Raw genomic sequence first — 26,311 nt, 5'->3', positions numbered from 1 at the left:
CCTAACATTCCAGGTTCCTATGCAGTATTGCTCTTTACAGCATCGGACCTTGCTTCTATCACCAGTCACATTCACAGCTGGGTATTGTTTTTGCTTTGGCCCCATCCCTTCATTCTTTCTGGAGTTATTTCTCCGCTGATATCCAGTAGCATATTGGGCACTTAGCAACCTGGGGAGTTCCTCTTTCAGTATCCTGTCATTTTGCCTTTTCATACTGTTCATGGAGTTCTCAAGGCAAGAATACTGAAGTTCTTTGCCATTCCCTTCTCCAGTGGACTACATTGTGTCAGACCTCTTCACCATGACCCGCCTGTCCTGGGTGGCCCCACACTGCATGGCTTAGTTTCCTTGAGTTAGACAAGGCTGTGATCCGTGTGATCAGATTGGCTAGTTTTCTGTGATTATGGTTTCAGTCTGTCTGCCCTCTCACAACACCTACCGTCTTACTTGGGTTTCTCTTACCTTGGACGTGGGGTTTCTCTTCATGGCTGCTCCAGCAAAGTGCAGCCACTGCTCTTTACCTTGGACAAGGTCGCCCCTCCTGACCTTGAATATTCGTGCAGTAGCTCTTCTCAGCCCTCCTGTGCCCATGCAGTCGCCACTCCTTGGACGTGGGGTTGCTCCTCTTGGCTGCCGCCCCAGACCTCAGACGTGGGGTAGCTCGTTTTTTTTTTTTTTTTTGGCAGCGGGAGGAGGTGGGGGGCTCCAAAATCACTGCAGATGGTGATTGCAGCCATAAAATTAAAAGACGCTTACTCCTTGGAAGGAAAAGTTATGACCAACCTAGATAGCATATTAAAAAACAGAGACATTACTTTGCCAACAAAGGTCTGTCTAGTCAAGGCTGTGGTTTTTCCAGTGGTCAGATATGGATGTGAGAGTTAGATTGTGAAGAGAAGCCCCCCCAGCCGCCACCTGCGACAGGTGGAGCGCTCGGCGCCCGGCGCTCGGCCATGTCCGCGGAGGGCGCTGGGCAGGGGCCGGGCCGGAGCCGGGGTCCGAGCCAGGGCCGCTCTGCCCCGAACACGGCCAGGCTCTCAACTGGTTCTGCTGTTCCGAGCGACGGCTCGTGTGCGCCGCCTGCACGGGGCTGGGCGGCCGCTGCCGGGGGCACCGCATCCTCCGGGCCGAGAAGCGCGCGGAAGAGCTGCGGAACAAGATTGTGGGCCAGTGTGAGAGGCTAAAAATTAATTAAAAAAAAAAAAAAAAAAGATTGTGAAGAAAACTGAGCACCTCAGAACTGATGCTTTTGAACTGTGGTGTTGGAGAAGACTCTTGAGAGTCCCATGGACTGCAAGGAGATCCAACCAGTCAGTCCTGAATATTCACTGGAAGGACTCATGCTGAAGCTGAAACTCCAATACTTTGGCCACCTCATATGAAGAATTGACTCATTGGAAAAGACCCTGATGCTGGGAGGGATTGAGGGCAGGAGGAGAAGGGGATGACAGAGGATGAGATGGCTGGATGGCATCACCGACTTGCTGGACATGAGTTTGGGTAAACTCTCGGAGTTGGTGATGGACAGGGAGGCCTGGCATGCTGCAATTCATGGGGTCGCAAAGAGTCGGACACGACTGAGCGACTGAACTGAATATTCCATTGTATCTGTGCATGTATATGAATGTATGCACGTGTTGTTCAGTCGCTGTCATGTCTAACTTTTTGTGACTGCATGAACTGCAGCACACCAGGCTTTCTTGTCCTTCACTGTCTCCCAGAGTTTGCTCAGATTAATGTTCATTGAGTTGGTGATGCTATCTAACCATCTCATTTCACTTACTTCACTCATCAGGATGTCTGTATTTTATCCCTATAGCTGTATTTTACATTCCCACTGTTAGTGCACAAGGATTTGAATTTCCCCGTATCCTTACCAAGATTTACTATTTTCTTTCTCTTTTTCCCCTCCCTTTTTCTTTCTTTCTTCCTTTCTTTCTATAGTGTCCATCCTAATAGTGTGAGGTATTATCTCATTGTAGTTTCGATTTGCATTTCCTTGATGTAAGTGATGTTGAACATGTTTTCATATACTTATTGGCTATTTATATTATCTTCTTTGCAGAAATATCTACTCAAGTCCATTTAAAAATTCAGGTTAGGGACTTCACTAGTGATCCAGTGATTGAGACTTCACCTTCCAATGCAGAGGGTGCAGATTCGATCCCTGATTGGGGACTGGGATCCTACATGCCTTGCAACCAGAAAACCAAGACATAAAACAGAAGCAATGTTGTAATAAATTCAGTAAAGAATTTAAAAATGATTCACATAAAAAAATCTTCAAAAAATAAAATAAGAAATCAGATAACTTGGTTTTGTTGTTGTTGAGTAGTAAGAGTTCTGTATATATTGTGAACATTAACTCCGTATCAGATATATGGTTTTCAGTTACTTTCTCTAAGTCTATAGGTTGCCATTTTACTCTGTTGATTGTTTCCTTTTGTGTGCAATAGTTCTTAGGTTTGATATAGTCCCAATTGTCTGTTTTTGCTTTTACTGCCAATGCTTTTGGTGTCATATCCAAGAAATCACTGCCCAATCTAATGTTGTGAAACTTTCCCCCTCTGTTTTCTTGAAGTTTTATAATTCTAGGTCTTATTTAGATCTTTAATCCATTTTGAGTTATGTTTGTATGTGGTATAAATAAATGTCTAACTTCCTTCTTTTGCACATGTGTATACAATTTTGAACTGAACTGAACTGATAAAGTTTTCTCACCACCATTTGTTGAAGAGACTGTCTTTTCCCAATTTTGTGATCTTGACACTTTTGTCAAAGATCATTTGGTTATATTCATGAGGGTCCTGGGCTCTCTATTCTGTTTCATTTGTCTCTATGCTTTTATGCTTTACCTCACTGTTTTGATTACAGTTGTTCTGCAGTATGTTTTGAAGTCAAGAAATGTGGACTCTTTTTTTTTCTTTTTTGGTAGTTAGTGGGCCCTTAAGATTCCATAGGACTTCTAAGATTTTTTTTTTTTCTATTTCTGCAAAGGGTTCTATTGGGATGTTGGTAAGAATCTGTAGATTGCTTTGGGTAATATGAACATGTAAACAATATTAAGTCTTCCAATCCAAGAGCACATGATGTCTTTCCATTTATTTGTGTTAGCTTTCATTTCTTTCAGCAGTGTTTTGTAGTTTTTATCATATAGATCTTTTGCCTCCTTGGTTAAATTTACTTGGTTAATGGGCTTGTTTTCTTAAGTTCATTCTCAGATTCTTCATTGTTAGTTGATTTTTATATGTTGGTTTTGTATCCTGCATCTTTGCCGAATTCATTTATTAGTTCTAGAATTTGTGTATGGAGTCTAGGATTTTTTTACATATGAGATTATGTCATTTGTGAACAGAGATAATTTTAGTTCTTCCTTTCCAACTTGAATGCCTTTTATTTCTTTTTCTTGTATCATTGCTCTGGCTAGGATCTAAAGATCCATGTTGAATTGAAGTGGTAAGAATGGGCAACATTGCCTTGTTTTGATATTAAGGGAAAACTTTCAATTTTTTTTACCATTGAATATGATGTTAGTCATGGGCTTTTCATATGTAGATTTCATTATGTTGAGGTAATTTCCCTATGTTCCTAGTTTGTTGAATGTTTTTATCATGAAAAGGTGTTGAATTTTGTCAAACGCTCTTTTTTCATCCCTTGAGATGATCATGTGGTTCTTTTCCTACATTCTGTAAATGTGTTTTTGTTAGATTGAATGATTTTATATGATGAGCCATCCTTGTAGTCCAGGGATAAATCCCACTTGGTTATGATGTATAATTCTTTTAATGTGCTGTTGAATTTAGTTTGCTAGTATTTTGTTGAATATTTTTATGTCAGTTGGTCTGTAGTTTTATTTTCTTCTAGTATCTTTGTCTAGCTTTGGTATCAGGGTAATGCTTGCCTCATAAAAGGAGTTTGGAAGTGTTTTCTTCAATTTTTGAGAAGAGTTGGAGGAGGACTGCTGTTAGCTTTTCTTCAAATGTTTGTGAGAATTCTTTAGAGAATCTTTTGTTTGTTGGGAAGTTTTTGATTGCCATTTCAATCTCCTTGAAGTTCAAGTTACCTTCAGATTTCTCATTTCTTTGTGATTCAGTCTTAGTAGGTTGTGTATTTCTAGGAATGTATCCATTTTTCTAGATTATCCAATTTGTTGACATATAACTGTTTGTAGTAGTCTCTCACATTCTTTTTATTTCTCTTGCATCAAATGTAGTGTCTCCTGTTTCATTTCTAATTTTTGTTATTTGAGTCTTTTTTTCTTAGTCTATCTAAGGGTGGTTTCACTTTAGTTGCTATTTTCAAAAATCCAATTCTTAGTTTTGTCGAATCTTTCTGTTTTTACTGTTTCATTTATTTCTGCTCTAATCCTTATTTACTTCCTACTTTGGGTGTAGTTTGTTCTTCTTTTTCTCATTCCTTGAAATGTAAATTAAGCTGTTTATTTGAAATATTTCTTTTAAATGTCTTTACCACTGTGAACTTCCATCTTAGCATCGCTCTTGCTGCATCTCATTAGTTCAGTGTGTGTGGCTTTTTTTGTTGCAATGTATTTTCTAATTTTCTTTGTGAAACCTCCTTTGACTCTTTGCCATTCTTTTTAACTTTACCTATTCTTTTGGATGTGTAATGGTATCTTACTGTGGTTTTAAACTTCCAGGGGACTGCTCTGGCTGTTCAGTGATTCTGTGCTTCCAATACAGGGCCATGGGTTCGATCCCTGGTTGGGGAACTAAGATCCTATGTGCCATATGGCATGGCCAAATTAAAAAGGAAAATTAAGCTTTCATTTCTCTGATGAATTTGTGATGTTACATATCTTTTTCTGGTTATTGGCCATTAGTATATCTACATTTGTAAAGTATTTAATCAACTTTTTTGCCCAGTATTTAATTGGGTTGCTTCTTTTTTTCTTTCATATATTTTTCTTTCTTATTATTGAGTTTTTAACAATGTATCCTAGATACAAGTCTTCATCAGGTATATGCTTGAGAATATTTTCTCCTAGTTTGTAGCTTGCCTTTTGATTTTTTAATGGTATCTTTCAAAGAACAGAACTTTTAAATTTTGGAAAAGTCAAATTTACCATATATTTCTTTCATGAATGATGCCTTTTGTTTTATGTCTAGGAAATCTTTGTATACTCAAAGATTGTGAATATTTTTCTCCTAGGTGTTTTACAGTTTTACTTTTATCTGGTCTGTGATCAACTTTGGATTAACTTTTATGTATGATGTGCGATAAGGTTTAAGGTGCATTTTTTCCTTTTTTTTGGTGTATCTAGTGCCTAATACAATGCTTAGTATGTGGTAGGTGCTGTACAAGTGTTTATTTTATAAGTTTTTAGAAGAGCTCTACAAACAGACTGAAGAATATTTTCCCAAATGTTCATATTTCATATTAGTAAGAAATATTTTTCCAGTCTCCTGAATTTAGTCAAATAAGATACTATTTTTCATACTTGCAAGCAAATTAAAGGCAAGTATAATAGAATATTAACATTATTTTTTATTCCAGCTGTAGAGTGTAGTGCCTCAAGTGATCAGTTCTAGTCTCTTTCTCTTGTCTCCTTTCATGAAATTGTTAACTAAATATTTTACTCTTTGTACAGCTTTATGAAACTCATGTTATTAAGAATAATGCAGAAGATTGTTATTGCTAACAAATAGAAGTTTTTACTGCTAATGAAAATTATGGGATTACTGTGATAAGGAATTATCTATTATAAATGTTGAGGTTTCTGCATATTGTAGATTTTAATATAGTTAGCTGTATCCTAGCAAGATTTTGTATTATTCAAGAGATAAAACGACTCTGAATATTAAGCATAAATTGGACTTACATTAGACTTTTTTGTTGTTACCATTTGGTAACCATTTTTTATGTGTAATAATAATGGATCCTTCTATAAGAAAAATATTTTTGAAAGGTTATTACATGTATCACGCTTCCCTTGTGGCTCAGCTGGTAAAGAATCTAGTTGTAACGTGGGAGACCTGGGTTCTATCCCTGGGTTGGGAAGATCCCCTGGAGAAGGGAACGACTACCCACTCCAGTGTTCTGGCCTGGAGAGTTCTATGGACTGTACAGTCCATGGGGTCGCAAAGAGTCGGACACGACTGAGCTACTTTCACTTCACTACATGTATCTGACACCATCTTTGAATTCTTCCGACTTTGTGAGGAAGTTTGATAAGGCCATATGGACATAATGATTAAAATAAATGTCTTAAACACACTGATAGTGAAATTCTAACAGCAGAACATGCAAATGGATGATATTAAGCACTTGCTACGGATGGCGGACAGCTCATGGTAGTCTTAGGTTTAGGTGGTTGAGGGTTCCTTCTTGGAGACTTGTCTCACTTTTTTACAGGCTCTCCAAAGGGTTTACACATTAACACATCAATTGAACAAGTATTTATTCAGTACATACTATTTGTATTGTATTTCGAAAGGTATTAGAATAAAGGTATGTTATTACTTTTTCAGCTTCAACAAGATAAAATTGAAAAAAATTGTAGGATATTTAAAGTGTACATGGTGATGATTTGACATACGTGTACACTGTTGAAAGAACTCTTTCCACCTAGTTAATTAATATATCCATCACCTCACATATTTATCTATTTTTGGTGAAAACACTCTAATTCTACTCTTTTAGCAAATTTTGATTATATAGTACAGTTTTGACTATAGTCAGTATATTTTACCTTAGCTCTTCAGACCTTATTCATCTTATAGCCGAAAGTTAGTATGCTTTTACTAACCCTATTTCCTCCAGCCCCGACAACCACTTTTTTACTGTTACTTTGAGTTTGACTCCCCCTCCCCCATTCCACATATATGTAAGTGATACCCTGTAGTATTTCTCTTTGTCTGGCTTATTTCACTTAGCATGATGCCCTCACAGTTCATCTGTGTTGTCTTTCTACTGTATTCTCTGTGTATGTACATATATACACATGTACAGATATGTGTTTGTGTATGTGTTTCCCCTTCTTTCTGCTAACTTTGGGCCTACTTTGTTCTTTTTCTAGTTCCTTGAGGTGTAACGCTAGGTTGTTATTTGATACCTTTTTTTCTTAATGTAGATATATTTTGCTTTAATTTCCCTTCTAGACTGCTTTGCAGCATCCCATAGGTTTGGTATGTTGTGTTTCCATTTTCTTCTGTTTCAAGATATTTTTTTGATTTCCCTTTTGATTTTTTCTTTGGCCTGATTTGCTAATAAATCAAGTTAATATAAGGATTGAAGATTGGCTATTGAATTCAGCAATGTGGAGCTTACTAATTACCTTGACAGGAGCAGATTCAGTGGCGTGATGCTGGTAAAGCACCTGTTTGGCATGGGTTTAAGAAATGATGGGAAGAGAAAATTGGAGATAGTAAGTATACATTATGAGATAAATCCCCTTCCAATCTCCTTGGTTGTGTGAAACATGTTAATTTGTTTAGACACATGAGACATTCTAACAGTTTCATATGTTTGAAGAAGTCTGTCTAGAGCCTTTTGATCTGCTCCAATTTGATCTTGTTACTCCACAGCTATATTTTGATAACCATTTATAATCAGCCAAAGAACACTTCTAGCCTCTTATATTTGATTCATTATTTTTTGGATCCCATGTCATCTTCCTGTCATTATTTTGGAGGCACACATGCATGAGCTGTTTTGTGAGAAGTGAAGCATGCTTGTGTGGCATGCATTGCTGAAAATGTCTTTACTCTCACAGGAGAGGAATAGTTTGGTTATAGTATTCTAGGGTTTTTGGGAATTATTTTACCCTCTGAATGTTGAAGAAATTTATTTTCAGCCATTGTCCTCTTTTCTTTTTGATGAAATTTAAAAACTTGCTTGTTTATATGGAAACTTTCTTAGTCAGGAAGGTTAAGGAACAAGAGAGATGGAAAATGACAGAGAAAAATATCAGAAGATTAGCTAATGAGATTTGATATCCGAATAAAAGTAGTCAAGAAAAGGGGAACCGAGAAAACCGTAAAAATCATTAACAAAATCACTCAAGGAAATTTCCCAGAATTAAAGTAAATACATCAGTTCAATTCAGTTCAGTCGCTCAGTTGTGTCCAGCTGTTTGCGACCCCATGGACTGTAGCACGTCAGGCTTCCCTGTCCATTGCCAACCCCCAGAGCTTACTCAAACTCATGTCCAGAGTCAGTGATGCCATTCAACCATCTCTCCTCATTGTTGTCTAGGGAGGATTTGTTTTCATCAACAATGCAGGGCACTTGATGGATAACTCCTAATCTAAAAGCCTATGTGAGAGTTGGACTATAAAGAAAAGCTGAGTGCCAAAAAATTGATGCTTTTGAACTTTGATGTGGCGAAGACTCTTGAGAGTCCCTTGGACTGCAAGAAGATCCAACCAGTCCATCCTAAAGGAAATCGGTCCTGAATATTCATTGGAAGGACTGTTGCTGAAGCTGAAACTCTAATACTTTGCGAAGAACTTACGCATTGGGAAAGACCCTGATCCTCGGGGAGATTGAAGACAGGAGGAGAAGGGGACAACAGAGGAGGAAATGGTTGAATGTCATCACTGACTTGATGGACATGAGTTTGAGTAAGCTCTGGGAGTTGGTGATGGACAGGAAAGCCTGGCATGCTGCAGTCCACGGGGTTGCAAAGAGTTGGATACAACTGAGTGACTGAACTGAATTGAACTGATGTATTTACTTTAATTCTGGGAAATTTCCTTGAGTGATTTTGTTAATGATTTCATTTTTATGGTTTTCTCTGTTCTCGTTTTCTTGAACTACTTTTATTCGGATATCAAATCTCATTAGCTAATCTTCTGATATTTTTCTCTGTCATTTTCCATCTCTCTTGTTCCTTAATTTGTTTTCTCCAGTATTTCTTAAATTTTATCATCAAATCCTTCTGTTTAGTTTTTCCTCTTCTATCTTATTTTTAATAACTTTAGTCTTTTTTTGGCATTCTGTTCTTGTTTCATAAATGCAATATTTTCTTATCTCTCAAAGGGTAGTTTTGAAATTTTATTCTTCACTTTGTTTCTTCCAAGTCATCACCATAGGGTGAGTGGCTGGGCTGTTTCCTTGGGAGGAACTCCTAATGTCAGTCTCTTCAGGTCTCTCTTCTTGGGCATGTGAGATTCTGTAGTGAAGACTGTTTCAATTTCTGGCCCAAAGGGATATTTTTCTGATTGCCAGTGCTGTTGAAGTCAAGTAGGAGAAGGAGGTTAGAGAAGAATCTCAACATTCATCATGTAAACTTTCAAGTAATTCTCATTTCATGCAGTATCCTACACTTAAGTGTCCCTGATGTCCTTTACATCAGAGACCCAGTGTTTTAACCTCTCCAGAGGATGAAGTGAAAGTGTTAGTTGCTCAGCAGTGTTTGACTATTTGCCATCCCATGGGCTGTAGCCCACCAGGCTCCTCTGTCCATGAAGTTCTCCAGACAGGAATATTGGAGTGGTTTGCCATTCCCTTATCCAGGGGATATTCCCAACCCAGGGATCAAGCCTGGGTCTTCTGCATTGCAAGCAGATTCTTTACCATCTGAAACACCAGGGAATCCCCTCCACCTGTGCCATCTTCTGCTGGACATAGTTTGAAAATAAAGTATCTGGGTGGGGATTATCTAATTGCTTTTTAAACTTTTCATTATGAAAATCTCAAGCATGTACAAGAAGAGAAATAACAGTTTGCATGTGTAGTTACTAACTCATGTCCATTTTTATATGTTATTTTGAAGTAGCTCTGCACATAATTATTTAATTCATAAATATTTCTATATGTATCTCTAAAGGAAAAAGACATTTTTAAAAAACAAGGAGCATAACCTAAATATAATAAACAGTCATTTCTCTTCACAGATAGTTTAATTTTCACATTTCCCTCATTGTTTCAATAATAGTTCCTGTATCCACTCCACAGTGTGTGTGTTTGACTCAAGATCTAAATTAATATCCATGTATTGCTCTTAAGTCTCTTAATCTCCCTCTCTCTTCCCCTCCCCTTCCCTCTCTCTCCCTCTCTCATTTTATCTTGTATATGCTCTTGCTCTCAGTCACTCTCTCTCTTGCTTTCTTGTTTTCCTTTCCCTTTGCAGATACTTGTTGAAGAAACAGAGTCAGTTGTTATGCAGGTTTTCAGCCTGGGCTTTGCTGATTGCTTCCCTGGTGTCTCAGAGGGTAAAGCGCCTGCCTGCAATGCGAGAGAGCCGGGTTTGATCCCTGGATCGGAAAGTTCCCCTGGAGAAGGAAATGGCAGCCTACTCCAGTATTCTTGCCTGGAGAATCCTGTGGATGGAGGAGCCTGGTGGGCTACAGTCCATGGGGTCGCAAAGAGTTGGACACGACTGAGCGAGCTCACTTCACTTCACTTCATTTGCTGATTGCATCCTTGTGGTGTCTTTACGTGTTACGGTTCTCTTCTGTTCCCAGAAATGGAAAGTTGGATTTAGATGCTTTGTCAGACTCACTACTGCAGTTTTGGAGGGTGAGGAGATTACCTCACAAGTGTTGCATACTTCTGTCATGAGGTATTAATACCTTGTTTCTCTTTTTGTGTTGTTAGCAGCCACTGATGATCATTGCCTAGATCCTTAAATTAATTTGGGGTTGCAAAATGAAGATACCCTGAATAATTTCATTCCGTCTGTATTTATTAGCTAGAAAACTTCTATAAAGCAGTCTTCCACTTAAATAGCTGTTTGATTACCTGTGATGTGGTTCCTATAGAAAGGCAAGATGAATGTTTCTTTCTCTTATTTTCCTATTTTCACACTTATAAATCAATTTATACGTCTTCCAAAGGAGATCAGTGAATTTTTTTCTTTTTCTAAAGCATCATAATGAACCCTTGGACTAAATGGACTCGATGGGTGTCAGTATGTTGTCATTATTATCCTTGTCAATGTCCAATCTCTGGTCCTTGAAGCCTCTTCAAATTGACTTCTGTGTCTTTTGACATGACTCCAGTGATCTTTGAAAGCTATCTTACCTTTTGGAACGACAAAATGTTTTGAGCACAGTCATTTTTTTTTTTTTTAATCTTTTCTGCCTAAGAGCTGGAATCAGCCATTTTCTAGGGAATTCTGTTCTTTTTGGAGATGTGATATTTAGGGACCACAGTCTGTATTGTTAAACATCTATTTTTTTTTTTTTTTAACCAGTCCTTCTATTTTTAGATCAATTTTTACCAATTTTTTTTTTTTTTCCGGAAGTACCTGGTATTATTGCTTCCCAAGTCTTGAGAGATTCATTGTTATAAATTGGTTATTTTTTAGCTTTCATTACTGTTGGCTTAACTGTCTTAGATCTGCTTAGTTTGTTAGAACTAGTTCATTGACTTCACAGCTTCCAAAATTTGGTTGCTCTTTTTTTCTTTCTGTTCTAGGTTGGGTTTTTTGGGTTTTTTTCTCCCTGCAGATTTATGATAAGCTCTCTCCTTTTAAGTCTTTTTTTTTTTTTTTTTGCTAACTGCTTATATATAATCTATTATCTTTAACTAGAAGCCACCCATTAACTTCTTAAGAGCAACAGTTTGGCTGTCCTCACTTTACCCTCTTCAAAGTATCTACAGAGTAGGATATTTTCTTAAACCAAGGCAGTGATCATTTTGAAGGAAATTGTTAAAAATATCTTTTATCACTTACCTGCAATAAGGAGAAAAAGAGAGATAAAGAGATAGAAGCAAGAGGGGCAGGAAGAAATGACAAGGCTGAGAATTTATAGATTATTCTTAAGTTTATAGTTTGATAGCTTTATTGCCCATGTCTTTAAAAAAGAAATCTTCTTGACTAAAAGCAGCTTAAACTACTGTATGATTGACCTATATTTTAGGTAAAAAGGCATTGCTAGTTATATCAGAGATATTTCTTTTAAGTACACAGCATATAATGGTGATTTTTATTTGACTTCTGTCTGTTGTGGTATGTCAACCATTTTCTCCTCTGATTAGAGAAACATTAAGTTAGAGAGTTCAGTTAGTTGGAGGAGTAGGCCCTGGGTCACTGCTCAGTTTACTCAGTTTATAAGTGTCTTGAAACAATGAATGCCTAAAGCTGTTGTCAAACTCACATTTCTCTGAGGCCATCTTGTGGTTCTCCATTAAAAGTGAGCAGTGGAATTTATTACATCAACTTTCAACTGCATCCACCTCGGCATTTTTTTATTTATGTTGCTAATGGAGATGCCATTTGAAGAGTTAAAATAACTGTATGTGGTGTTGCTTAGTGCTAGTCATCAGTATTCCTGGTTCTCCTCATTCTAGGCACGTGGTAGGCTGGTACTTACTTCCCTACCCCTTGAACTTAGACACAGCCATACAACTTGCTCTGACCAAGTAAATGTTACAAGATCAGCTCACAATTTGCCATATGCCATGTTCACTTCTGTCTTGTGATCTGTCTTGTTCTACACAATAGAAGCTCTTGCAGCTTGTATTTCTGTGTGAGGACTGTAAAGAGCAGAGCAGTGGACATGCAGGGAGAGCAGGAGAAAAACCCTGCTTACTTAAAGCCTCAGTGACTGGAGATTGTGTTACTGTGCTGTAATTTAGCATTTCTTTACTAACCACACCATAATACAGACTTAGTTACTAAAAACAAAACAACAACAACAACCAGAAAACCAAGGGATTATTGTTTTCCTTGATCCCTGCTTAAACAGTTAAGAACAAAAAAAGATGACTTAAAAAAAATTTAATGACTATTTTAAAATCAAGCTTCAGTTTATGAAGGATGAAATTTCAGGGTGAGATTTTGGAGAAATATATTCTTCACATCTTTGGTAGTTATGGTTGTATCATTGTTGTTGTTCAGTCACTAAGTCTTGTCTGACTCTTTGTGAACTCATGGACTGCAGCGTGCCAGGCTTCCCTGTCCTTCACTCTCTCCTGGAGTTTGTTCAACCTCATGTCCATTAAGTCAGTGATGCCATCCAATCATCTCTGTCACCCTTTTCCCCTCCTGTCCTCAATCTTTCAGCTTCAGGGTCTTTTTCAATGAGTTGGCTCTTCACATCAGATGGCTTCAGTATCAGTCCTTAAGTGGATATTCAGGGTTGATTTCCTTTAGGATTGACTGGTTTGATCCCCTTGCTGTCCAAGGGACTCTCGAGAGTCTTTTTAGCATCACAGTTTAAAAGCGTCAATTCTTTGGTGCCCAGCCTTCTTTATGGTCCAACTCTCATATCCATACATGACTACTGGAAAAGCCACAGCTTTGACTGTAAGGACCTTTGTCGGCAAAGTGGTGTCTTTGCTTTTTAATATGCTGTCATAGCTTTTCTTCCAAGGAGCAAGCCTGTTTTAATTTCATGGCTGCAGTCACCATCTGCAGTGATTTTGGAGCTCAAGAAAATAAAATCTGTCACTGTTTCCACTTTTTCCCCGTCTATTTACCATGAAGTGATGGGACTGGATGCCATGATCTTAGTTTTTTGAGTGTTGAGTTTCAAGGCAGCTTTTTCACTCTCCTCTTTCACCCTCATCAAGAGGTTCTTTAGTTCCTCTTGGCTTTCTGCCACTAGAGTGGTATCATCTGCATATCTGAGGTTGTTGCTGTTTCTCCTGGCAATCTTGATTCCAGCTTGTGATTCATCCAGCCTGAGATTTCACATGAAGTACTCTGCATAGAAGTTAAATTAGCAGGGTGACAGTATACAGCTTTGACGTACTCCTTTCCCAATTTTGAACCGGTCCATTGTTCTGTGTCCAACTCTAACAGTTGCTTCTTGACCTGAATACAGGTTTCTCCTGAAACAGGAAAGGTAGTTTGGTGTACCTATCTCTTGAATTTTACACAGTTTGTTGTGATCCACACAGTCAAAGGCTTTGCTATAGTCAGTGAAGCAGATGTTTTTCTGAAATTCCCTTGTTTTCTTTATGATCCAATGGATGGTGGCAATTTGATCTCTGGTCTTCTACCTTTTCTAAACCCAGCTTGGACATCTGGAAGTTTTCAGTTCGCATACTACTGAAGCAAAGCTTGAAGGATTTTGGGCATTACCCTGCTGGCATCTTCAGTGAGGATACTTGTACAGTAGTTTGCATCATAGGGCATAGAAAAAAAACATTTAAATTCTGACCTTGTGGAAGCATCAACGTCTTTTAATGTAGTGATAAAATATAGCTTTCTTTAGGGAAAAAAAAACCTTTGAAGTTTAAATTTGCATGTTGTTTTTACTCTCATTCATGATGGCTTAGTTCCCTGAATGGTTTAGTGATTTTAAAAAACTAACTCTTAGTGCATATTTGAACTTAATCTGTGAGAATCCTAAGGGCCTAAATTGGGGATGATTATTTATTTCAGGGAAAGTTAGCATTTATTTCTGTCTAACGCCAACAGTTCTGTGGACCTGGGACAAGTTTAGCATAATTCAGGAGTCTGGACTGGGGACTTCCTGGTTGTCCAGTGGTTAAGACTTTGCTTTCCAATGCAGAGGATGCAGGTTTGATCCCTGGTCTAGGAGCTAAGATCCCACATGCTTTGTGGGATAATAAACCAAAACATAAATCAAAACATAATGGCCAATAAACCAAAACATAATGGTTTGTGGCCAATAAACCAAAACATAAATCAGAAGCGATGTCGTGACAAATAATAAAGACTTGTAAAATGGTCCAAAACAAAAGAATCTTAAAAAAAAAAGTCTAGGCTGAATTTTGAGGTGGAAATTCTCATTCTGTTCATCCAGGTTTAGTTCCTCTGGCCCCCTATTCTATTTCAACTCCTTCTTCCTTTCTCTCCTTAGAGTTTCCCATTACTTGCTTGCAAACCCAGAAGTACATGAAAATTTGTTTTTCATAATAAAATTATTTTTTCATAATATATGCTGATATAGTTGTAGGATAGAGAAAGAGTCTTATTTGCTATGGAACCAAAAAGACCTAGAAAAGTCATTCTTAAGAATATTGAGAAGCAGCACATATACTTGGTAATGTTCATTCATAACATACTATATTCCATTGATAATAATAATATGTTACATTAATATAATCCAGGTTTACCAAGAGTTTCCACATCCCATTATGTTTAATCTCCATAGCAACAAAGTATAAAAACCTTAAAAATGAGAGTAGGTATGCTTGTTAAAACTAGTCATTTCTGAGAATGAGGAATTGGCTTTATAAACGATGATCAGGAAGGATATTTTGATATTAGTTCTTATGACAAAGTATCTCATTTATTGTATTAATTTTTTTCATGGAGCAACATAGAACATGCTTACAATGGATACAGAGATAATATAAAATTGTTTCTTTTATGATTATAATTATGTCAGTTACTTATTTGTATGGGCAAGCCTTAGAAATGGATGTGGCAAAAACAAAAACATGATTTAAGGTGTTGGGATTGTGGAAATTTTTTTGTATTTTTAGTGCTATTCTTATGATTTTGTACTATTAATAAGAGAAATCCAGGGAATTCCCTGGCAGTCCAGTGGTTAAGACTTTCTGCTTCCATTGCAGGGGGGCCCCAGTTTGATCCCTGGTTGGGGAGGTAAGATCCTGCAAGTGGTGTGCTGTGTGCTGTGGTTAGTTGCTCAGTTGTGTCTGACTCTTTGTGACTCCATGGACTGTAGCCCGCCACGCTCCTCTGTCCATAGGATTCTTCAGGCAAGAATATCAGAGTGGGTTGCCATGCCCTCCTCCAGGGGAACTTCCCAACCCAGGGATCAAAGCCAGGTCTCCCACGTTGCAGGCAGATTCTTTACCATCTGAGCCACCAGGGAAACCCGCAAGTGGTGTGGTGTGGCAGGAAAGCAAAGAAAAACAAAAAAGAAAAAAAAAAAAAAGAAAAACAAAAAAGACATCCAGGAGTTATTCAAACTTATATGTACATTTATGGGCTTCCCTGGTGGCTCAATGATACAGAGTCTGCCTGCCAGTACAAGAGACAGGGCTCAATCCCTTGGTCGGGAAGATCCCCTGGAGATGGAAATGGCAACCCACTCCAGTATTCCTGCCTGGGAAATCCCATGGATGAGAAGCCTGATGGGCTGCAGTCCATGAAGTCGCAAAAGAGTCAGACTTGAGTTAGCGACTAAACAACAAACAGTCACAACATACAAGAGGTCTAGGATGGGGATGTGTGTATGTGTTTATTTAATGGTCAGAATCTTAATTACTTCTAGGTGTTAAGATTTCAAAAATTTATTCTTTATGATAGTTTGGTAATATCTAGTTTTAAATAATCAGGACAATTATTTTTTAATGATAAAAATGATAAAGCTATTTTCATTTTGGAAAAAAATGTCCCTGTGTTAGTAAAAGCTAGGCTTAGGTTTAAAACTTTACTGTAGTGGGGCTGAGGGGGTAGGGAAGCTTATGTCTAAGGAAAAAGAAATTTATAACAAATCTTTCCATGAGTTTTATCTCTGTATGAAAATACATAAAAATTGAAGATTAAATTTCTCAACTAAATGTTGAGTGAGAGTCGTTTGGCTTCGGAACATCCCACAGTACTCAAAAACTTGATCATTTAACAATATATCTCAATGTTTAAATATTTGCCTGACTTGTATACTTTATTAGAGAAATTAACATTTATTAAGGAAAGTGCTAGATACTTTGTGATATTTAAATCACAGTCATCTTTAATCTCACAACATTCCTGCAGTGCTGATATATCCTTCATTTAGTACATTTTTGAAAATTGAGACTCGGGAGATTAAGTAAATGAGACAGTCATTTAACTAGGAAGTGAAAAAGTTAGAATTTAAACCCAGTTCTGAAGGATTTGAAAGGCTCTGTCCAGCCTGGCCTCCCATGAAGAGCAGACCCTTCCTGGTGTTTATCTTATTTGCTTTTGCTTTGTTTTTATCCATTTCCATTTGGTACTTGGTTATTTCAACAAAGGAAGATATTGAAAAATCCATGTAAAAAGTTGATTAGTTGCTATTCTCATAAGATTTGAAGGATTTCCCCAACCCCCACCTTTGGCAGTCTGCAAATGGTTAAACTTGATGAAATACTAATGAAGAATTACAGAGTTATTTGTTTGACTTTGCCACTTGGGACACTTGGCAAATGAGACAATTCATCTCAGTGTGCAGCTAGTCTCATTTCTTAAAGAAAATTAATTAATGCAGTTTGTCTTCCTCCCATATCTCTGATTATAGTCCTTTTATTACACCTTCACTTTCCTGCTTTACTTTTCTTTCCTGGAAATATCTATTTTTCCAAGGCTTCCTTGTTTCTTTCAACCTGATAAGTAAATGCAATTTTCCTTGGTGTGAGTGTGTATTTGTAATTTTAGTGCACGTTAGACAAGACAAAGACATTTGTACAATATTCCATAGGAAGAAAATTCCATACTAAAGAATTTCAAAAGCATCAGCCCCTTTTTTCAAGGTGATTTAATCAATTTTCTTTTATACTTGTCTTTATTACTCTTTGTCTTTCTTTTTTGACAAGATGAGTTAGTATTTTGTGTATATCTTACCACAGTTGTCTTCTAGTATAACAGCTCATTACTTAAACTTATTAATAATGTGATTTTGCTCTTAACATCTTTATATTTAAAAAATAATACTTACAATTTTGGAGTCATATTTTAGTGGTTTTTGAAGAACAGAAAGTTGTTTTCTATAATTCTAACAATCACAAATGTAATTTCTTTTCAGGAAATGGCTTGGGCAGTTTGTTACTCAGTCTCTTTGAATATATTTTCCTCTATTTTCACAGTGTGGGCTTCTCATTTTAAAGGTAGAATGACTAAATGCTCATTTTCTTTTTTGATATTCATCTGAAAAGGTAGGATTTCAGAAAATCAGCTTTTAAATCACTTTTAACATTGTTCCCACCCCACAGACCCAGCAAGAAGTCAGTTTGAAAAAAATAAGATTATCAATCATCTCCCATACCAATATTGTATAAAATTTTTTTAATCATGCTGGTGAGACTTGGGGAATTGGCATGAGTACTTTTAAAGCTGACCAAATGAGAAAAGCTATGGGAAAGAAAGTATGGAAATGAAGTTAATTAGGAATTAAGCAGATACCTTGTGTTCAGATAGCAGTTTGTATTTTAATATGAAAATTAAATAAAGACAATGTTAAAGTCACTGTTATAAATTATTCTGGTTTTCAGATTATTTTTTAATATATGTATGATATGGACTTCCATATAACTAAAAATGAAATGTAATGAAATGGCTTGATTCAGTCATGATATGGTACTAGTTTAACAATGGAAGGATTTTATTTTTCCTCAGATTTGGTAGTCTTTTCTTATTTTCTCATCAGACTGGGTTTTAGAATTGTTGGATCATTTCACTCACTCACTACCTTTTAAAAAATGTTGACTCTATGTAGATTACAGAAATATTGTTCCATTATTTGCTCCTGTGATAGCTGATATCTGGCAGTTGAAGGAATGGTAACCTTTAAAATGAAATAGCCCTGTCCTAATACCATGACAGAAAACTGACAGGATAGTAAAAATATACTGGACTTTGAGGAGCATTCTAGGGGGAGCAGTTTACAGATATTTTTATTAGGGAGATTTACAGATGCTGTGCTATTCAGTGTACTTAGTGTCAAGCTGAGGAGACAGATCAGATACATAAATCATGTTGGAGGATTCTAAGATAACCCAGAAGAGTCTTCAGATTTCAGAGAATAGTTGTGAGGTCTGTCTGCTATTGTTTCCTCTTTACCTTTTGCTTACTTACTCCTCTTATATACTTTCATTGAATTATTTCAATACAGATCTGTATGATTCTGTCATTTGAGGCTCTTTTGCACTTGGGGTTATGGAGGGTTTTCCTTTTCAGCCCCAGTCTATCAAGAGTTTAATATCTATGGCAGAGATTTTTGGTAGAGGACCTCGGGAACAGGGGAAGACAATAACTGTAGAGTGAGATATAGGGCCTGTGTATCAGGAACACTGTTGCGGTTGTCTACCCCTTAGCCTTCCTGGCTAGAATCAGAGGAGTTTCAAATATTAAAAATGGTGAACTATAGGGTTTGCTTGTTTTTATAAGAAGTTTGATATTCTGAAGTTATGGAATCATAAAACTTTTGATGAAACTTTGAGGGTGATGGGTCATGAATATAGTAGAGCTTTTGAAGAGCAAGGCCAAAAGGATATTGCTTATCAGTCTTCACAGAGTTGAATTATATATTATGAAAAAACATAAGCTCATATTCAGTTCAGTTCAGTTCAGTTGCTCAGTCGTGTCTGACTTTTTGCGACCCCATGAGTCACAGTATGCCAGGCCTCCCTGTCCATCACCAACTCCCGGAGTCCACCCAAACTCAGGTCCATCAAGTCGGTGATGCCATCCAGCCATCTCAGCCTCTGTCGTCCCCTTTTCCTCCTACCCCCAATCCCTCCCAGCATCAGAGTCTTTTCCAATGAGTCAACTCTTCACATGAGGTGGCCAAAGTTCTGGAGCTTCAACTTCAGCATCATTCCTTCCAGAGAACACCCAGGACTGATCTCCTTCAGAATGGACTGGTTGGATCTCCTTGCAGTCCAAGGGACTCTCAAGAGTCTTCTCCAACACCACAGTTCAAAAGCATCAATTCTTCGGCACTCAGCTTTCTTCACAGTCCAACTCTCACATCCACATATGACCACTGGAAAAACCATAGCCTTGACTAGACAGACCTTTGTTGGCAAAGTAATGTCTCTACTTTTCAATATGCTATCTAGGGTGGTCATAACTTTCCTTCCAAGCAGTAAGCGTCTTTTAATTTCATGGCTGCAGTCACCATCTGCAGTGATTTTGGAGCCCCGAAAAATAAGGTCTGCCACTGTTTCCACTGTTTCCCCATCTATTTGCCATGAAGTGATGGGACCAGATGCTATGATCTTCGTTTTCTGAATGTTGAGCTTTAAGCCAACTTTTTCACTCTCCACTTTCACTTTCATCAAGAGGCTTTTAGTTCCTCTTCACTTTCTGCCATAAGGGTGGTGTCATCTGCATATCTGAGGTTATTGATATTTCTCCCGGCAATCTTGATTCCAGCTTGTGCTTCTTCCAGCCCAGCATGTCTCATGATGTACTCTGCATAGAAGTTAAATAAGCAGGGTGACAATATACAGCCTTGACGTACTCCTTTTCCTATTTGGAACCTCATATTAAGTACTCACAAACCTGTTGTGAAGTAGTATATTTCATATTACTTTTTGTATATTAGTGAAATATTTGAGAATTTTTATACTTCTTCAGTACGCTGTTGAATTTTATATTGAATCATAAACTTAACTGTTATTGTTTAGTTGTTAAGTCATTTCCGACTCTCTGACCCCATGGACTGTAGTCGGCCAGGCTCCTCTGTCCGTAGGATTTTCCAGGCAAGAATACTGGAGTCAGTCGCCATTTCCTTCTCAAGGGAATATTCCCAACTTAGGGATGAAACCTGCATCTCTTGCTTGGCAGGTAGATTCTTTACCTCTGAGCCACCTAAGCTATAAACCCAATTTCTCCCTCCAGTGATTATGGATTAAGTTTATGCCTTACAGTTTTTTCATTGCTCAAAAATCCTGGCATTGCTTTGGACCTCATAGCAGAGAAAACTATTCTGGAAGGTTACCTTGTTCTAATATGAAATAATGATTGTCACAGCTACGACCTAAATAAACTTTTGGCTTACTTAAATTTAGAAGAACCTCACATTCTCTGAAAAGTTGTGAGTTCAAACGATAAAATGGCAGGCTTTTTCTGAGAATCCTCAATTAGCTGATACTAATGCTTATCTTGGGGAGAAATGTCTAAGTTCAGATTTCAGCTCTGCTACTTAATTAGTAGTTGTGTTACATTGGGCAAGTTACTTAAGCTCTTTATGTTTAGATCCTACATCTCTGTAAAATGTGAATAATATTTTTTTATCTCATGGAGTTGTTAGGCTTATCAAATTAAATAATCCATAATGCATTTAGAATAAGACCTGGGACATACGAAATGCTCAATAAATATCAATAGAAGTATATATAATTAAGTATATTTTGGACACTTTAGAATAAAGTTTCCTTCATTAATTTTAATCATTTTTTGAGCACCTACAATAATACAAGGTGCTATAGAAGCTCTCTGGAGATAGGAAGATGAATTAGACATAGATTCTACCTTCAAGTTGGTAGGGTAGTGTAGTAATAATTTTGACTTGTAAAAAATATTGATACTGTGTCTGTAGATTCATTTGTTCATTTATTTATTAAACATTTATCAAGGGTTTGCTATGCAATAGGAAATGTTTTTGAGGTACTTAAAATACAATAATAAACAAAACAAACCAAATTTATTCTTTCAAAGAACTTACATTTTGTGGGAGGAAGCTAGTGATAAATACACTAGAAAAACAATCATAGATAGTGATAATGCTCTAAAGAAATACTTATTTGGGTGTTAGTGATTTGGTCTCAAATGTAACCTGTGGAGGTAACATTTAAACTGAGACCTTAATAATGAGTTATATAAAGATTTGGGGACAAGGTTTCCTGATAGGGGAAAACCACAAACACAAAGACTCTGAGACAGAAATGAACTTGTTATACTTGAGGTACAGAGGAGCAGTGTGCTGGAGCAAGAGAGTGAAGAGTTGTAATGAGAAGTGGTGTCAGGAAGTGTGGTAAGAGACCAGGTCATGAGGTTTTGTAGTAGGACATGGCAAGGTTTTATTGAAGTGAAAATACATTGAGTTTTAAGCCTGGAAGTGCCATTATCTGATCAGTGATTTGGAAATATCACTGTGGCTAATGTGTGGTTTGTAGGGGATCAGGAAAGGAGAACAGGTAGGTGGTGGTTCTTGTTGCAGAGTTTAAGAGCGTGATGGCAATGCCTTGAACTAAGAAGTAGCAGTAGAGAAGAAGAGACAAGGAGGGATTCTAGGGACCTCGCTGGGGGTCAAATGGTTAAGACTTTGCACTTCTACTGCAGGGGGCGTGGGTTTGATACCTCATACGGGAACTAAGATCCTGCATGCCAAGTGTATTTGTCCCACATTTGGGATTTAATACTTTATATGAGTTATTCATAATTTCTGGCTAGATTCTTATGGGAAATTAATGGTTTGAAATGACTACAGAGTCCTTACATTCCACAACTAATGATTACCTCTAACTGTAATGATATCAGAAATGTAGATTTGTTGCCACAGGTCACTACTGGTGATCAACAAAATTCACTAGGTGGATTTGTTTTGTGTTGTACAGAATAAATAGCAAGGATCTTTATATAAAGTTACTAGTCTGAATTAACGTTCAGGAAAAAATCACAAAGGAAACATTATTCAAGCCAAAAAGATGAAAGTACTTTGGAGAAATGTAATATAAGAAATAATGTTTCATAAAAATGTTTCACTGACTATTGATGTATTCTAAAAATATTTAATGATCTCATTTCATGTTGGTTACATATCAGAGAGGCTTTTTCTGAATGCCCTATATAAAATAGTACCCTCCCATAACTGTCTGTACCCTACTCTGCATAACTTTTTCATACTACTTACCACCATCTGACATGACACTTACATGTGTATATATTTACAAATAGACCCAATATAACAACATTAGTGATTAACTTGTTTATTTTTTTCTCACTGGAATGTAAACTTCATGAGATCAGGGACTTTATCTAGTGCGTGGTTGGTGCTCAGAATTGCTTGCGTGGCTGTGGTAAACAGTTCGGTAGTTTTTAAGAATGTTAAACATAGAATTACCATGAAAGAAAAGTGAAGTGAAAGTGTTAGACACTTTTTGTGACTCTTTGTGACCGCATGGACTGTAGCCCACCACCAGGCTCCTCTGTCCATGGATTTCTCCAGGCAAGAATACTGGAGTGGGTAGCCATTCCTGTCTCCAGGGGATTTTCTCTACCCAGGGATCAAATCCAGGTCTCCTATGTTGCAGGTAGAGTCTTATCATCTGAGCCACCAGGAGAGCCGCATAGAATTACCATATGATCTTGCAATTTCATTGCTAGGTATATAGCCCGAAGGAATTTAAAACAAGCACTCAAACACAGGTATGCACACGTTCATAGCAGCACTGTTCATATTAGCTAATAGGTGGAAATGTCTTATCAATGAGTGAATGGATAAACAAATTGTGGTATATACCTACAACAAAATATTCAGTCATAAAAAATTAATATCTGATATGTCTACAACATGGATGAACCTTAAAAGCATATGCTAAGTGAAAAAAGCTAGATACAAAATGTCACATATTGCATGATACCTCTTCTGTGAAGTGTCCAGAATAGATAAATCCATGCAGACAGAATACAGGCTAATGGTTTCTAGGGGTTGGAGGAAGAAGGGAAGTGGGGAGAAACTGGTTAATGAGGTTGGAGTTTCACTTTGGAGTGATAGAAATATTTTGGAGCAGTGGTTGCACAGCATTGTGAATGTACTAAATGCCACTGAATTGTTCCCTTTAAATGGTTAATTTTATGATATGTGAATTTCACCTCAATATTTAAAAAAATGTATTTTAAAATGAGATATTTGAAATATGTTTAATGTACTAAAAGCCACTAAATTGTTCACTTTAAATGGTTAATTTTATGTTATGTGAATTTCATCTCAATATTTTAAAAAATGCATTTTAAAATGAGATATTTGAAATTATTTTTTAAATGCTTTTTAAAAAAAATGCCTGTTTCTGAATGATGAAAGTGGTCAGTTTGTTTTGAGTGCCTGCTGTGGATATTGTGAATAACACTCCAATTACTAGCTTTGCGATCTGAGCAAAATGGGAGAGGGGGAACAAGCAGCGATTAGACTGAAAATCTACAGAAGTTTTTGGTTTGTATGGGAGAAGAAATATCCTTGATTGACATGGAGCACACCTAGAAATAGTTCCTCAAACCTGATTTGTAGTATAACAGTCAGAGCAGAATAAGATTGCTGGTGCATATAGAGTCTCTGTGACTGTGAGGTTCACTTGTCAAGTTCAGAAATAGTAATTCTTTGGCTCTTTCCTTCCCATGAGAGTGCCTGCCTGCCTGTGTGACAGAGCCATTTGACCTACTCTTCCTTATTTTATCATTATTTTGGCTCCTATATTACAGCTGAAATCTTTCCAGCTTGGAGGTATAGCCCAAACCCATCCTTTAATTGAGTGGAAGTATCATTGCTGAGTGACATAATCTTTCTTCCTAGGGAAATGAAGGAAAACAGCACCAAAAAATTAATTCAAATTCTGTCTCAACAATTGAATTCAGTCATTCTACCCCAGCAGTTAGAAAATCTTGCCCTTCTTCTAAACAGAACAAATTTCCTATTCTCATCTTTTCACCTGGTTTCATTCTGTAGCTTTGCTGGGCTCCACAATGATTGTCACATGCACGTGTCTGTGTTTTGCTAATCAGAGTCTGAATAAATTTGGATTATTGAAACATTATAATAAAGTATCCAGACTTGGTGTTTTCCCTACTAAAATACAGCCTTTTATGTTTGTTCTATAATCCTAAAGTGTTTTTTTCCCTTTATTCACGTTCCCTTTTTTGTTTTATATTCCCATGTGTTTAATTATTAACAATGGTTTCTGTATTACAGGCATCTCTCAAAATGGGAAACTATCTAAGCAATAAGCCTAGGGTTATTCTCAAATGCAGATTATAACTGCTTCTCTTTGGAAATTAATAATGAACAACCAAAATTTCTGCGGCATGTCACCTGTTATGTAAGTGACAGAAATAAAAGTTAAAAAGAAACATTTCATTCTTGTAAAAGTACCTGTCTTGATATAGCTAGATTTTATGTTGAGTATATTTTATAGATGTAATGCAATATATTTATAACAAAGAATAAAGTAAGAGTAGCATAGTAGCTGAAGAAGGCAATGGCAGCCCACTCCAGTACTCTTGCCTGGAAAATCCCATGAACAGAGGTGCCTGGTAGGCTACAGTCCATGGGGTTGCAAGAGTCGGACATGACTGAGTGATTTCACTTTGACTTTTCACTTCCATGCACTGGAGAAAGAAATGGCAACCCACTCCAGTATTCTTGCCTGGAGAATCCCAGGGACGGAGGAGCCTGGTGGGCTGCTGTCTATGGGGTTGCACAGAGTCGGACACCACTGACGCGACTTAGCAGCAGCATAGTAGCTAAAGATGTAGGATTTTAGAATCAGACCCAAACATCCCTTCTCTGCTATTTGCTTGCTGTGCGACCTTGGAGAAACCATTTAACCTTAATAATAATCATTTATCCAATTATAGAATGAGGATGATCAAGCTATCTCTTTGGTAGCCCTTTTAAAAAATAGGATCTGACATGTAGTCAGGGGTGATTGTTCTTTTAAATGATTGATTTTGAAAAACACAATAAGAAAATTTGCAAGGTAACTTCTCTCTTTTTGCAGCTGTGAACACTTGACTGCATTTTCTTGTTTTTAGTTTGCTTCCTTTACTGTTGTCTCGTGATAGGAAATAGTCTTAAAAGCATAAAGAAGCATTAAGAGAATATGTATAAAATGCCTTTTCCTCCTCTAGAACCTCAGTTTTGACTTGGCTCTTATGTATGTATGCAAATGAAACACTGGAGAACTGTAGAAAGGACCTAAATAAAACATTGGTTTACTAGTCATCAGATTGTTAGAGAAATGTGCCAGACTGCATTTGACAGAACCAGAATGAAAGACTTTTTAAACAGCATGCCAAATACTAATTAATTTTCTGAACATATCAAGATTTCTACTGAGTGTATATTTCTCTCTTCTGTAGAGTCCATGACCTGATATTATTGCCAGAAAGTTGATGGTGAGGTCACAAGTGTAAAACTTTCGTTTTATGACAAGATTGTTGGCATAAAACCTTAGGATCTATGTATAGCTTAGTTACAAGAGAAACAAGTATCTGAAAAACAAGAGAAAGAAAATTGTTGGATATGTTTGCAAAAATTTTCCCAACCCATTAAACAAATGCTTTTAGAATGAGTGCTTGTAGCAGCACTCTTGTTTCTCATATATAGCCTTTTGAGATTACTGTGGTAATCATTGTGACTGACAGTTCACATCTGGAGACTTGTAAAATCTGCATATTGATAACCCCCATTTGGCTTTGCCACATCTTCTGTAATGTGAGCTTGCTGCTTTCCTTTTTCTCTCCCTCAGGAAGGAGAGCCTCAATGTGATAGGTAAAAGCAATATATTTTTATAGTTTTACTTTTTCATTTCTTGTGTATTATTTAATAAATATTTTAAAAATGTGAATGAGTTCATTTCAGTGGAACCTTGGAGGGGAAGAAAGAGGGGATAAGACAAGGAATTGAAATGAGTGTGGAGGAAGAAAGAAAGGGAATGGAAGAGATAAATTGAGAATGGTGGCAGAATGGCAAAGATGAAGAGACTGGGGTATTGGATAACA

At 37.1% G+C, this 26,311-nt stretch overlaps 1 protein-coding gene across 5 annotated transcripts in view; it reads left to right on the top strand.

The window, feature by feature from the left end:
* TTC28 (tetratricopeptide repeat domain 28) overlaps positions 1-26,311 on the top strand; it is a 579,079-nt gene that overhangs the window by 104,574 nt on the left and 448,194 nt on the right. For 2 of the 5 annotated variants that reach the window (XM_024977808.2, XM_024977807.2), the window contains exon 1: positions 936-26,311. This exon is cut by the window's right edge and continues 41,856 nt beyond it. The exons of the other annotated variants lie outside the window; for them this stretch is intronic. The gene's annotated coding sequence lies outside the window, so the exon portion shown is untranslated. Of the gene's footprint in view, positions 1-935 lie in introns of those variants that run through there. 5 annotated transcript variants of the gene reach the window in all.

Source organism: Bos taurus, chromosome 17 (genome assembly GCF_002263795.3).
Source record: "Bos taurus isolate L1 Dominette 01449 registration number 42190680 breed Hereford chromosome 17, ARS-UCD2.0, whole genome shotgun sequence".
NCBI classification, from domain to species: Eukaryota; Metazoa; Chordata; class Mammalia; order Artiodactyla; family Bovidae; genus Bos; species Bos taurus.
Note: the sequence above shows the minus strand (reverse complement) of the source record. Positions and strands in the feature narration are given on the sequence as shown.